This window comes from Ambystoma mexicanum, chromosome 4q, assembly GCF_040938575.1.
Source record: "Ambystoma mexicanum isolate Mex_15411 chromosome 4q, UKY_AmexF1_1, whole genome shotgun sequence".
In the NCBI taxonomy this organism is placed as follows: Eukaryota; Metazoa; Chordata; class Amphibia; order Caudata; family Ambystomatidae; genus Ambystoma; species Ambystoma mexicanum.
In genome coordinates, this window is record NC_090928.1 from 536832270 (window position 1) to 536844969 (window position 12700).

General features: G+C 43.6%; 1 protein-coding gene across 10 annotated transcripts in view; it reads left to right on the forward strand.

Moving 5' to 3' along the window:
• The window catches only part of CCDC28A (coiled-coil domain containing 28A), a 414393-nt gene that overhangs the window by 45473 nt on the left and 356220 nt on the right, over nucleotides 1–12700 (forward strand). The window contains exon 1 of one of the 10 annotated variants that reach the window (XM_069608095.1): nucleotides 4313–4401. The exons of the other annotated variants lie outside the window; for them this stretch is intronic. The gene's annotated coding sequence lies outside the window, so the exon portion shown is untranslated. Of the gene's footprint in view, nucleotides 1–4312; nucleotides 4402–12700 lie in introns of those variants that run through there. 10 annotated transcript variants of the gene reach the window in all.

The window sequence follows — 12700 nt, forward strand, 5'->3', positions numbered from 1 at the left end:
ATCTTCTCTGACGTCGGGAAAGTGGTGAGTTTCGTACAGCAGGGCTCCACCGGTGGTGTCGTCATTGTAGATGGTTCAGCTTCTCCCCTCTTCGGATTCTTTAGGTCCTATGGCGACTTCTGAAGTTCCAGTCCCCAAAGCCCTGCTTTTATGCAGAAAACCCCCATTCATCAGCCTAGCTGTCAATCAAACATGCTAAGTGGTGAGCCGGGCGGCTCACCACTGGGCCAATCACACAAGAGTGTGACTTGAGTTGCCAAGGCAACTCAGTCCAAGGTGCCTATTCCCCCCCCCCCCCACACACATCCTGTAGACCCAGACAGAGTGGCACCACATTTGGAGGCTTCTGTGCAGCCCGCCAAAAGTGGAACAAAGGGCTCGACTTGGGTTGGAGTTACAGAGGCGAACACAAACACCATTTTAAAACCGAGTCCTGGCAAAAAGACCCAACCGGGGAATAAATATTAAATAAATAACCCGGCGGTATCTTTAACATTGCACCAAAAATGTGGTGCGTTTAAAATGAATGGGAAAATCCCATAGGAAATATTCTGGTGGAATATTTCGCGTGGTAACCACTGCCACCAGCCAGAAACTCGACAAGGGGGACGGGACAGTGCCCCCTTGAAAAACAGACCCAGGGGCAATCGAATTACCTCTACCAGTACTTCCACAATATGATGGTTTGTACTGGTTCTGTTCCCAATTTAAGACTAGTAAAGTCATGGGTGACTTTACATGCCCTGGGAGACAGACTCCTATGTTTGGAGGGTCACTATGACACCCCTGTGTTACTGCACTGAGGGTGCTGTGAAACACACTTACCAAAAACACATGAAGCCCTATGGAGTAAAAGACCCCATAGCCCATAAAACACATTACAAAGTCAAAGGACATTCTCAAATCATGCCTAAGAGAGGGAGAAAAAGAGTCTCACTCTTAGCAGGAGAAAAAATTAAACCCCAAAAATCCAGCAAAGCTGCTGGGGGACTCACTAGGTTTGGGAAATTAGCCTTTACAGAGAATTCTCTCCAACATTCGTCGTCGTAGAACCTCCAGGTCTCTATCATGTCGAGTTCTCTCAGCATACTTGCAAGTGCCCTAAATGTTTTGAGATCTGATTGAGAGGCCGAAGATGTCTTATCCCACTGTGGGTTCATTGCACAGTTGAATTCAAGACAGGGTCCTTGAAAGGTAACTTCACTGAGAGGGTGAACAGAAAGCTTTGTTAGTAATTATGAGAAATACAAATAGACATGCAGGGGGAGGATTGACTTGTATTTTTCTCAATCCTAAACTCAGGGTGGAAAGATCAACACCTTCTGGCATTTGTGCATGGTATTTTGACTTCAATCTATTTCCTAGCTTAGAAAACAGTGCCTGTAACTTAACACACAGAAGTCATTTAGACTACTGTTCGTGGACCACGGCAAAACTGTTGTGTGCCATTTTCTTGTAGAGAAAACCGGTGTGCATTCTGGTGTTCATTTAAAGTATATTTCCACATTTGGCCTTTTGAACAACAGTTCCACTTAATGTTGTTAAGGATACACAGGTTGTGAAGGGGAAGGAGACTCAGTACTAAAGTCAATAGACATTATTTCCTGTATTGCTGAATCTTGCATTATCAATACATTACTACCTGACACAGCTCAAACAGGAGGTTTGAGCAACTGGGCAGACAATGAAGACGGACCCCTAAGAAAAATAGGAAAGCACCGATTTTCCAGCCAAAAGAGTTGATGATGGACCAAAAGGAGCTGTTAAGGCCCCATTTGCCAGTGGGCTTGTTCCGCAATACCATGCAGTTACTTTATTGCTTCGCGAACCGAAATGGAGGTATCTGGCACATAGAGACAGCATTTCACCTCTAGGATTTTGCCTTACCCTGCCTTTTCTGCAAGTATCATAGCTTGCAATGCCACAAGGTGCACCGCTTGTAATTCTACAGTGATGTTACTCAGTATTTTAGTGGTGTCGTCAATGGTTCCTTTTAACAATCTAGCCAGGCGACGGATATCCCTGGAGATTATGCCAGAACCATACCAGGGGATGTTTGCTTTAATGAGATCGCCAAATACCTGTGCACCAGTATCGTCCTGAATAACAGTTATGCGATGCCTGGTAGGGTTGTCAACAACAGGGTGCCTAATAGATACAGCTGGAAATATGAATCCTAAATGGCAGCGGCCACTTCAATGTGGAGGTAGCTAAGTGTAAGCGCAAGGCATAAATTAGTGCTAATTACATTTTTTGATTAGCAAACAAACCTATTTGATTAGAAATTTTGTACTAATACTTTTAATGTACCCAAAACATAAAATGAGCAACATGTATGTGTACCACTGAAGTAAGACAAACTGAGACGAGTCTGTAAAATTAAAGGTTTGCTGCATGAATGGACACTAGCTTGCAATTATTTGAACTTTTCTTGCCTAGCACGTCAACACAGGCCTTTGGCATTTTTGTCAATTTAATTAGCAAACGTACAGAATTGCATAACTAATTGCTACGCAACGCTGCTTATTTTATACTTTGAAGCAAAGCCCACAAATGAAAAATACTGAGTCGCCAACATAAACTGGAACTTCAGTGTCATCTCTAGGAATGGTGAATGTTATGTTGCAGTTGGTGCTATATTTGGATTTGCAAACAAGAACACGAATACCTATGTGTATCGAAACAATCGGTCATGAAATTCTATAAGTTACCTAAGATACATAAGTCTATGGACAACCCACCGGGCCGTCTATTGTTTCGGTGACAGGCTCATTATTGGAACCTCTATCTAAACTGGCTTACAAATACCTGAAACCATACGTTCTAACTATGTATCCTTACATACAAGACACTTCAGATATTATCAACTGTGTTGAAAACATGAGTTTTGATCCTAGTACACAGTTGTTAGCCAGCATGGATATAGTAGCATTATACACATGTATCCCACAGAAAGAGACTTAGGAGGTTTTAGAAGAAGTCTTATTGACTAAAAGAACTTCAGGCTCCACACCGAACAGTTTTGTACTTTGGTGCGCAGAATTGGCATTAACTGAAAACAATTTTTGCTTTAACAATGGGTCATGGCGCAGAAGATCTCAAATGGACCATTTTATGGCAACTTGAGAATTAAATGATGCTAACACTAAAAAAACTTTTTTAAAGAACAATGGCTTATTATTTTGACAAAGACCTCTGAATTGGGGCTGAATGAACAGGTTGATTGGAAGCATAACACCTAATTTATTGTACCAATTTTACAGTGCTCTATTCAGGGTTTACATGCACCTCTTCCCAATGCATATACCAGTTGCTTCAGAAATATAAACAATATATCAATGTAGCTGAGAGAGTCTAGAGTCATTCAGGTGAGCAGACTCTATTAGCTAATCATCGTGTATGCATCCATGGGATCGCGAGTGGGTTATTCTAGTGACCGGCTGAGCACCATGTCAAGACATCTAAAATGACACCCAAATACTTTGCGACGATACCTGGCCGTTTTGTCCAGAGTGCATTATTTGTTCTCTCAGTGCAGTCAGCGGCAACCGCCAACATTTTTTTTATGGGGGCGTGTTTCACAGTATTCTGCTGCAGATAGTAGGTGTGGCTTGTTAATGGCCGCGATACATGTACCATCACATGATCTCATGCGGCTATTCACGTCTCCATATAATTTACGGAAGGAGACACAAACAATTACAACATAGGTACGTCATGAGACTGGGGAAAGATGCACTAACGCCTTCCACGAACGAACGAACGGGCTACAAATCTTAGACGGTATCGGTAAGTGACCCACTGTCGCTGGACTAATGAGTGGAGGAGACGATTGGAGCGTCTTTGACCTTACTCTGTTCTTTAATGGCACTGATTGGGTTACACGTTTCTACATTCATGTCTTTCAGACATCCGTATCCGGTTTGATGCAAACGTGGGTGTGCAGATACACAATAACATAGTGGACAAGTGGATTATGAAGTGCTGGAAGTATACACAATTAAGCTGGAGGTATGAGTGCACAAGTAGTAAATGAAAACGTGGTGTTATAAAGCATGTAGCAAAGTGTTCATCCGTGGCCGTAGTCACCAGGTGACTTTAAATGGTTATTGGACACCAGTGACAGAACCAGATAGGGGTTAGTTTACCATGTTACTCGATGGTCAGTGTGACATGAGAATAGCATTGTTGACATCTTGACACACCTAGATTATTTGCCTGGTATTTGCTCCTAGATAGTGTTGTGTTGTTGGGAGCACAATGTACTAAATTGGCTCTTCTTTCTTCTTTTTTATCTTCCTTTCTCGTGAATAGTGTGATAATTGTCTACTAGCAAGACGCTCCCCCGTTACCAGGTTCAAGACTAACTTTGCACTCTTGATACTTATGGTGATACTTATGGTAAGTCTTACGTAGGTGAATGAAAGCCTAGTAAGATGAACAGCATACAGTAGTAAATCATTTTCTGATCACTTTTTCTCTCCTTCTGTCTCTGTTTCTTGTTTGTTTCACTCCACAATAGGCTTGGAAGTGTTGAATTTGGAATCAGCACCGTACTGGCTACATAGCTACGGATGTAGGACGACAGAAAATTACTGTAGTTAAAGATGTGTGTACAGGGCACCTTTGGCCCCCTGATGAAGTTCATAAAGTCAATGTTAAGCAATTTATGAACAAAACATGTTAGGTTTTGTGAGGCACCAGAAACTATAGTGGTGCCTGATAATAATATATTGAATTGTTGTATTCACCCTGGTGGCATGAATTGGGGTAGAAATTACTACAAATTAATATTGGTATTCCTGGAAATATTCCTGAATTAAAGGATTCCTAGGTGCTACTAACCATTGCGTTGTTTTGCACACTGTTTTGGATTTTGTTTGTCACAAATTGTATTTTTTAGATTTATATAGGCAGGGAGTTTTCTTTGGGGTGTTAAGGGTACAGCTATACAGTTCTTTTAACACTTTTTGCACTGTTGGTTGGTTTTAGAAATGTGCACTAGATTTTACATTTTTTTATTATCTTCATGTATGTTTTTGATATGTAAGAAAAGGTTTTGGTTATAATATTATGATGTGTTAATAAATTGGTCATCATTTTTCATCATTATCGACTCAGCATTTATTTGGTCCATGGACCGAGTTCTTTAGTAAATAGAAAGGCGACTCAGGAGAGGGATGGTTGGATTCCGTTGTTGTATATTGTCTATAATGTTTTGGTTGGAGTAGAATCCAGATGTTGGTAAGCCACTCAGGTGTTGCAGTGGTGCTATATCCTAGGAACCTAGAACCATCATTCTCAATACAAACGACCCTAGTTATGTTGGGGGCCCGGAGATGCAGGGAAGGGATGGAAAATGAATGGGGGTTATTATCCAATAGCTGTGTAGTAGGTAGAACTGGGGCTGCCGCAGTCACTAGGGCAGCCCCGGCGAAAAAAGGAGTAAACGCATCTGACAGGGAAGGTAGCATTTGGGAGAATAATAAATTCAGTCTCTCTTGTGCAGCACCTGTTGTTGTAACTGAGCATACAACGAGGAGGAGGAGTAAAGGAAGGCATAGCAGATATTGTCTATTCCTTTAAATATGGTTCTAGTTTCTATATGTAATATAGCCACGTGTAAAGCATAACCTGAAGCAAAGAACGGGTGGGGCAACTGTTGCAGGGGGAGCCCTTCCTCTACGAAAGCTGTAAACTGTAAACATACATAGCAATTGCTGCATTGAACCATCTTGTATGATGCATAAGGGTAACAACAAATTTCTACTCATTAGTTCACTATGATAATGCTGATCGGGGATAGAGTTGCCATAGTAACATTAGGAAAGAGTACAGATGTTGATTTTATTGAAAGGGACCAACATATCACAGAAAACAAAAGCACCAAGTAGTACAAGCAGGATCCAAAAACATAATCTCGAATTGATACTATTTTCTGTCGGTGCGTAATATATCATTTTTGTAGGGTGTCTGTTGCCATGGGGTGAACAATGGAGAGGCATGGTCGGTGTACCTGTGTCAGCGGCAAATGTATGTATGTTTTGGAGTGTCCAAAATACCTCACCCCCAGGTAGTCCTTTAAAGATGGCGATCTTGACCACTGGGGTAGCTGCTGTCTCCTGAGAGTGATCACAAATTTTCTGTTTGTAGAGTTTCTTTAAAAACCTTCTTGGTCTCGGATTCTAGCTTTACCCCTCTGTTGGTCCTACAACGTCTTTGGGGCACACTGTAGTTGGAGAAAACAATTCAAGTTCCTTTTTCCCAGCAGACATTTTTTTTTACAGAAGAAAAAACGAGTGGTGCAGCAACACAGATGTCCTCGGGCTGTTTGTGTTGCAGAAGGGGTAGAGGTGCTTTCTTCACATGACTGGCATGAACCCAGTTTCTGTGCCCGTCACACTTTACAGCTGTTTGTGTTGCCAGAAGCAGCAGCCCTTACCACCTGGGTTGCAGACCAGAGGTACATTGACGTTTTTGGTCAGCACCCAGTCCCCAGGCAGAGTGTGTCCCGTCCCCTCCAAGGGCTGTGGTTAACCGCCTTTGACCAGTTTATGAATGATAGACCATGCTTAAGTAAGCTCCTTACAATCCCACTCCAGAATGTGCAACAGTTCTTATAGAGAATAAAACTATAGGTAAGGCATCCACCCAGCTTAAGTTGCCACTTGCACACACTTAGTTGGTTTTTTAGTGTGGCATTGCAACATTTCACTGAACTTGCCACCTGGGGGTGATATATTGCATGAAAACATTTGCTTCATACCCAATGCCTGACATACCTGGTCCATTGACAATTTGAACCCCATTATCGCTCCATCTTGAGCGGGACAGGCCATACCTCGAAAAATATTCCTTAACAAGGGTTTTGGCTGTACTTGGTGCAGTGTTATCCCTCAAGGGAAATGCCTCTACCCTTTTACTGAACATAAAGACAATTACCAAAACATAATTGTATTTCTGATATGGAGGCAACTCTATGAAATCCATTTGTAGGACTTCAAATGGGAAATCTGGGGGACCAAAAAGAACCCTTGGCACGCCTTCTGCTTTCCCAACTTTGTGTGTCACATATAATAAAACGCTATTGTTGCTTTGTGAATGTTTGGGTTATGCCAAGTCTATGTAATACATTAACCATGCCATCCACCCCTATGTGAGCTGCTCCATGTGTGACTGATAACATTGTGGGTATGTATTTGTTTAGCAACATCCATCTCCCCTCGTTTCACCTGTCCACCGTGGTTTCAATTCCTGACAGGTAGCATCTTCTTGAATACTGACTGTCATGTCAAGTGAATTCTCAAAAGCAGGATAGTCTGTTGTGCGTGGACAGGAAAACATAAGTGAGAGAGTAAGGGGCTTGAGCAGTTGTCTTTGCATTTCCGACCACAAATGCATTGCCTTTGCCCATGTGGGCAGTGACTTTCTTATGTGCGTGCGCTGCATTTAATAATGGCAAGGCAAATGAATCGAGCAATTTGTCAATATATTTGCCAAGTTGAATTTTGGTCCCGTGGGAGGTAAAAAAGCTGTGTTCCATCCAGAGCCCCCCACCCCAAATTATGGACAACCTCAAATGCATACTGGCTATCAGTGTAAATGTTTACTGCAAGTCCAGAGCTGAGCTTGAATGCTCTGGTTAGCGCTATAATTTCAGCCGCTTGTGCTGAATGCTGAGGTATTTTACAGGTTTCCACATGTAGTTATGGCATAAACTGCTGTCGACGAGCCATCGGGTAGCTTGAAACTAGAGTTATAAACACATAAAATACCATCAGGCTTTTCTAATGGAACATCTGTCAAATCAACCAGTCCATTCGTTTCCTCTTCTGTTATTAGTATACAGTCATGCAAGCCAGATGTACGGGGCTGCAAGGTGGCAGGTTCCAAGGTATTACATCATAGCAAAGTAATGTTGGGTGTGAACAGGGCCAACTCAAACCTAGTGAGTCGTGCATTATTTAAATGTTGCGTTCGTGTTTTGTTCAGCAGAATATCTATTGCATAATAGTTAAAGAATGGCACAATATTATGGTTTCTGCTTGTTTCACAGAAAGGGCAGCAGCCGTTACCCCCACCCCCTTTTTAGGCAGTTTGGCAACCCTTTAGCCACTGAATCTAGGGTGGTTGAAAAATAGGTGCATGGCCTATGTTTCTCCCCTTGTGGTTTGAGTTAGGACCGACAAAGCACACTGTGAGAAACCTGGCGGTATCTCACCTGCTAGTCCCCGGGATCTATCATCCAGGTGGCTAGGACACGACCATCACTTTTGGATCCAGTTCCTCGGGGTGGACCAGTGCGAGAGGATTACCTGGGTGAGGGTCTTCGGGGGAGTGGGAGTGGGACACCGGATGGCGATAAGCAGGATCCCCTTCCCTGTAACCCTTTTACCCCATCCTACCAAGTAGGATACTTAAGAACTCAAACCCCCCTTTCACAACACAAACACTTTCTCACGGACAGCTCGCTATGAGAGGAAACGGACTAACACCCGAGCCGTATACCTGACCTGTCCCAATACAATGGTCAGGTAGGGTCAGGCAATCCCTGACCATCACGCACACCTGACTTCCATTACACTTCCCCACACAGATAAGGCGGAGCACATGGCACACTCTGATGCAAGCTAAAACCCACGAGGAAGCAGCAGTTCCAAGAGGGCAGTTTAATGTAAGGAGAAAGACGGCAAAACAGAAGGGATCGCAAGGAGGGAAGTGCCATTGACTTTTTCGACAAGGAATTTTTACTTTCACGCACCCTCGAGAATAGAAAGTGTAAGACCAGGAAGCGAGGCTTAAGAATCCTGTATTGTGTGTCGGAGGTAACTGGGGCCCTCCCGCATCGTTAATCAAGGCAGGGAGACTCGCCTGCCGCTGTGGTACTGACCTTGGCGCCTACAACAAAGCAGTACCAGTGAAATCAACACAGTCGGTGAGTTGGGGAGAGTGATAGCAGACCGGTCTGTGCTGATGCCAAGGTTGCAAGCTGCAATATTGTATGGTGAGCACTGAAGTGGACAGTGTGTTAAAACGCATGAAATAAACAACGCAAGTGAAACTGAAAAACAGATGAGTGATTGAACTTTGAAACTAAGATACCTTTGACAGAGTGGTCCAGCACTGCGTGCATACTCATTTGAAGGTCTCTGTAAGGTATCCAATTAAGAGTGGAGAAAGGTGAAAGAGTGGCAAAGAACTGTGCATCGAAGTGGTCCTGCGACGGGTCAAGCAAAGTCCTGTGCACAATCGAAAGTCTTCGATGTTGACCTTGCCTAACAAATTGATGATGAGTGAATTAAGTTGGTCCGAGCCCGAACAAGGGAGATCAATTGAAAGCTTTTCGGATAAAACAAGTTTTGGGATAAAACAAGTGGAGGGAGACTGATTGACCATTGTGATGAGAGGATCTGAGCCCGGGTGAGGGGGATCCAAGGTGAATAGTGAATCACCTGAAAAGTTGAGTTAGTGTGAACTTCAAGAGGAAAATAACGTATTGTTTATTTGTCGCATCAGGCTTTTTGAAAGAAGAGACTTTTAAAGGCAAGGAGACTTGGGCACAGAAGGCCCCAATGCTAAAGTTTGAACTGCACCCTCATGCCAGAGAAACCAGATACTGTGCTAAGCTCGAGTGTACAGCCTTGTCCCGTGCTGAAAACGTGGGGAAGGGAGGCCAATGGCCTGAACATCCTGCCCTATCTTTTCTTTAACACTTTTGTTTCCACACTATTTGTATTTAGAGGCAAGGATTGGCAATAGGTTTATTAGTATAGTCCCTTTCATTTTGACAAGACATCCCTAGGACTGCGTTATTATTATTTGATGGTCGTAGCTTGCTCCCATCTTTAGATTTAGGACTAGATGGGCATTTCTTTTCAAACCCTTTCATTTGAAGTTCAATAAACACCCTTGAACTGTGGTCTTTTGTGTCTGTCGTACTGTTGATACCATGCCTTCCTTACAACACTCTTTTAGTTCATGCAAAAAAAAGAAAAGGGTTTAGTATAGTCTGGTTTTCCCAATGCAGGAGAGTTGCCTTAAAGCTTTCCTGATGAGACTGAGTCCAGGGGAGAGGTACAGGAGTAGTGTTAGTAGCAAGCTCCAGTAAGGGCTTGTCTAACAAAGAAAAGTTTGGAAACCATTGTCTACAGAATGACGTCATCCCCACATATTCTCTAACTTCTTGCTGTGTAGGGGGTACTGACATGTTAAGTATCATTTGTATTTGTTTCAGATGCATGCTTTTCTTTCCCTTAGTAAGTGATTTGTCTAGATAAGTGACCTGCTGCTGACAAAACCGTAACCTATGTTGGGAAGGAGTGTAGTTAATTTGTTCTTTGACCTTCGTGGGAGAGAAGATGATCTCTGCAGCACCCACCTGCACCCTATCTACCTCACCGGCCTGTGCAGGTACAGCAAGTGTGTGGTGTCACACTCCTCTAAACGGGCCAGTACTCAGCTGCTCGCTACGTGATGAACCTCACCAATGTAAATAACTGTTAGTTAAGTAGGGATCCAAAGTGTATGCACCAATGATAATATACGGGACTATGCCTGTTACTGTGGAATGACCGTTATTGCAGGTTGATATTAAAGTTATTGTTGGGGCTTTATTGGGGGAGAGTATGTTATGAGGGAGGTCCTATAAAAAGAAAATGGGACTGTATACTTAAACGGGACAGTACATATAAATGCTAATAATAGTGGATTTACATATATTAATAGCAACAAGAATGTATGTTAACAACAATAATGGAAATACAGAGTAGCAATAATGTTGATACAAGTATTAGTAATGATTATAGCAGGAACAACACGACAGCGAGCGTGCGTGCACACTTGGCAATGTGGGTAATAGTAAAGAGTTGGTTTCCAGCAATTTGAGGACTGTTTAATAATTCAAAACAATATGAGGAAATTTTCGATAGCAATGTTAAGGCTAGCACCCCTGAGATCATGTATAGAATAATGAAAAGGGGAAGCACAAAATAAGTATGATGCGTATCAAGGGCTGGATTTGGATGCGATTGAGGATAATGTAAGGAAGGCATGTTATCAAAGTAAGACCACAAGTGACCACAGTTCAATGGTGTTTATTGAACTCTAAAAGGGGTGTGATAAACGTCTATCTAAATCTAAGGTGGGAGCACGCTATGACCATCAAATAATAAAGAATGCAGTCCTAGTGGAGTCTTGTCAAAAGGGCCTATACTAAAAAACCTATTGCCAAGCATTACTGCTACTTTACAAATAGTGTGGGGTAATGTTCATGAAAAAGAAAAGTGTTCACAAAATGATAAATCGGGATGTTCAGGCCTTTGGCCTACCTTCCCCACGTTTTCAGCACGGGGCAAGTTGGTTCACTTGAGCCAAACACACACTCTTGTTTCCTTGACACGAGGATACAGTTCCAATTCCAGCATCAGGCCCTTCTGTGCTCAAGTCTCTTTGCCATCAAAGTCTCTTGATTCGGAGGGCCTGATGTACAAAACAAAAATAGAAAGTTCCTTTCTTCTTGTAAAACGATTGGGAAGTCGCCCCTCGGATCCCCCTCACCCGGGCTCGGATCCCTTCTTCACATTCAATTAGTCTCCCTCAGACGGGCTCGGACCAATTGCAGTTCACTTATCCAAGACTTTGGAATGTGCACAGGGTTTGGCATGACCTGTCACAGGAGCACTTCGATACAAAGTTCCTTTTTCTACAATGCACTTGCCATTCAGTTGGGTACCCAACTGAGACCTTTGAATGAGCACCCGTGTGGCGCCGGACCACTCTCTACACGCTATCTGTTTTGGCTTTTCCCAAAGTACATTCACTCCTTTAGTTTCCACTTGTTCACGCCTCAACACATGCTCTTCAAACACTGTCCTTTGTGGATTTCTTCATACAATGTTGCCGCTTGCAACCTTGGTTCAAACACAAGCTGATTTTGTATCAGTTTCTCCGACTCAGCGGTTGTGCTGCTTTTACTGGTGTGGCTTTCTTGCAGGAGCCAAGGACAGTACCATGGCAGCAATCGCTCCTCTCAGCCTGGGTTATCAACACAGGAGCGCCCCGGATACTTTTGAGGCACAGTGTAGAATAGATCAGTGTCAGTTCCTGGTCTTGGGCTTCTCACTTTACAAGGCTTGTGAAAGTAATGTTTTCTAGTAGTCAAGGGCCCTTCCCTCCTTGCAACCCTCTCAAGTCTCGCCGCCTTTCTCTTTGAGTTAAATCGCCATCTTGGGGAGGGGGCGCTAGAGAGCTCAGCCAAGAAGGCTGTGAGCTCCTAAACACCTGGAAAAAAATAGGTGAATATCCTGATGTTTCCTGATCAGCCCGACAGTTTAGACACAGTTTTATGCAATAGGAAGACCTGGCACATGTTGCAGTGAAGTCTGTAGCTGAACGGAGCATGGTGAGCGGAGAAACAGATTGATACGTTGGAGTCTCGGGACACAGTGGCCTGAAGGCTGTGGAGAAGGAGCCGGCTCTGGACGAGAGGCACTACCGTTTACCAGCTTGGGAAGTCCAGACACTGCCGAGGCGAGTGTGGAATCTGTAGTAGCACCGGGCAGTGAGGGACGCTGCTCGTCAGCCCTGTGTGGACCGAACACGGCCGAGACCAGTGGGAATTAGTCGCAGCACCAAGCAAGGAGGCGCGCTGCTCATCAACCCTGGCACGACCGAATGCCAGCGAGACGAGCAGGAAGCCAGC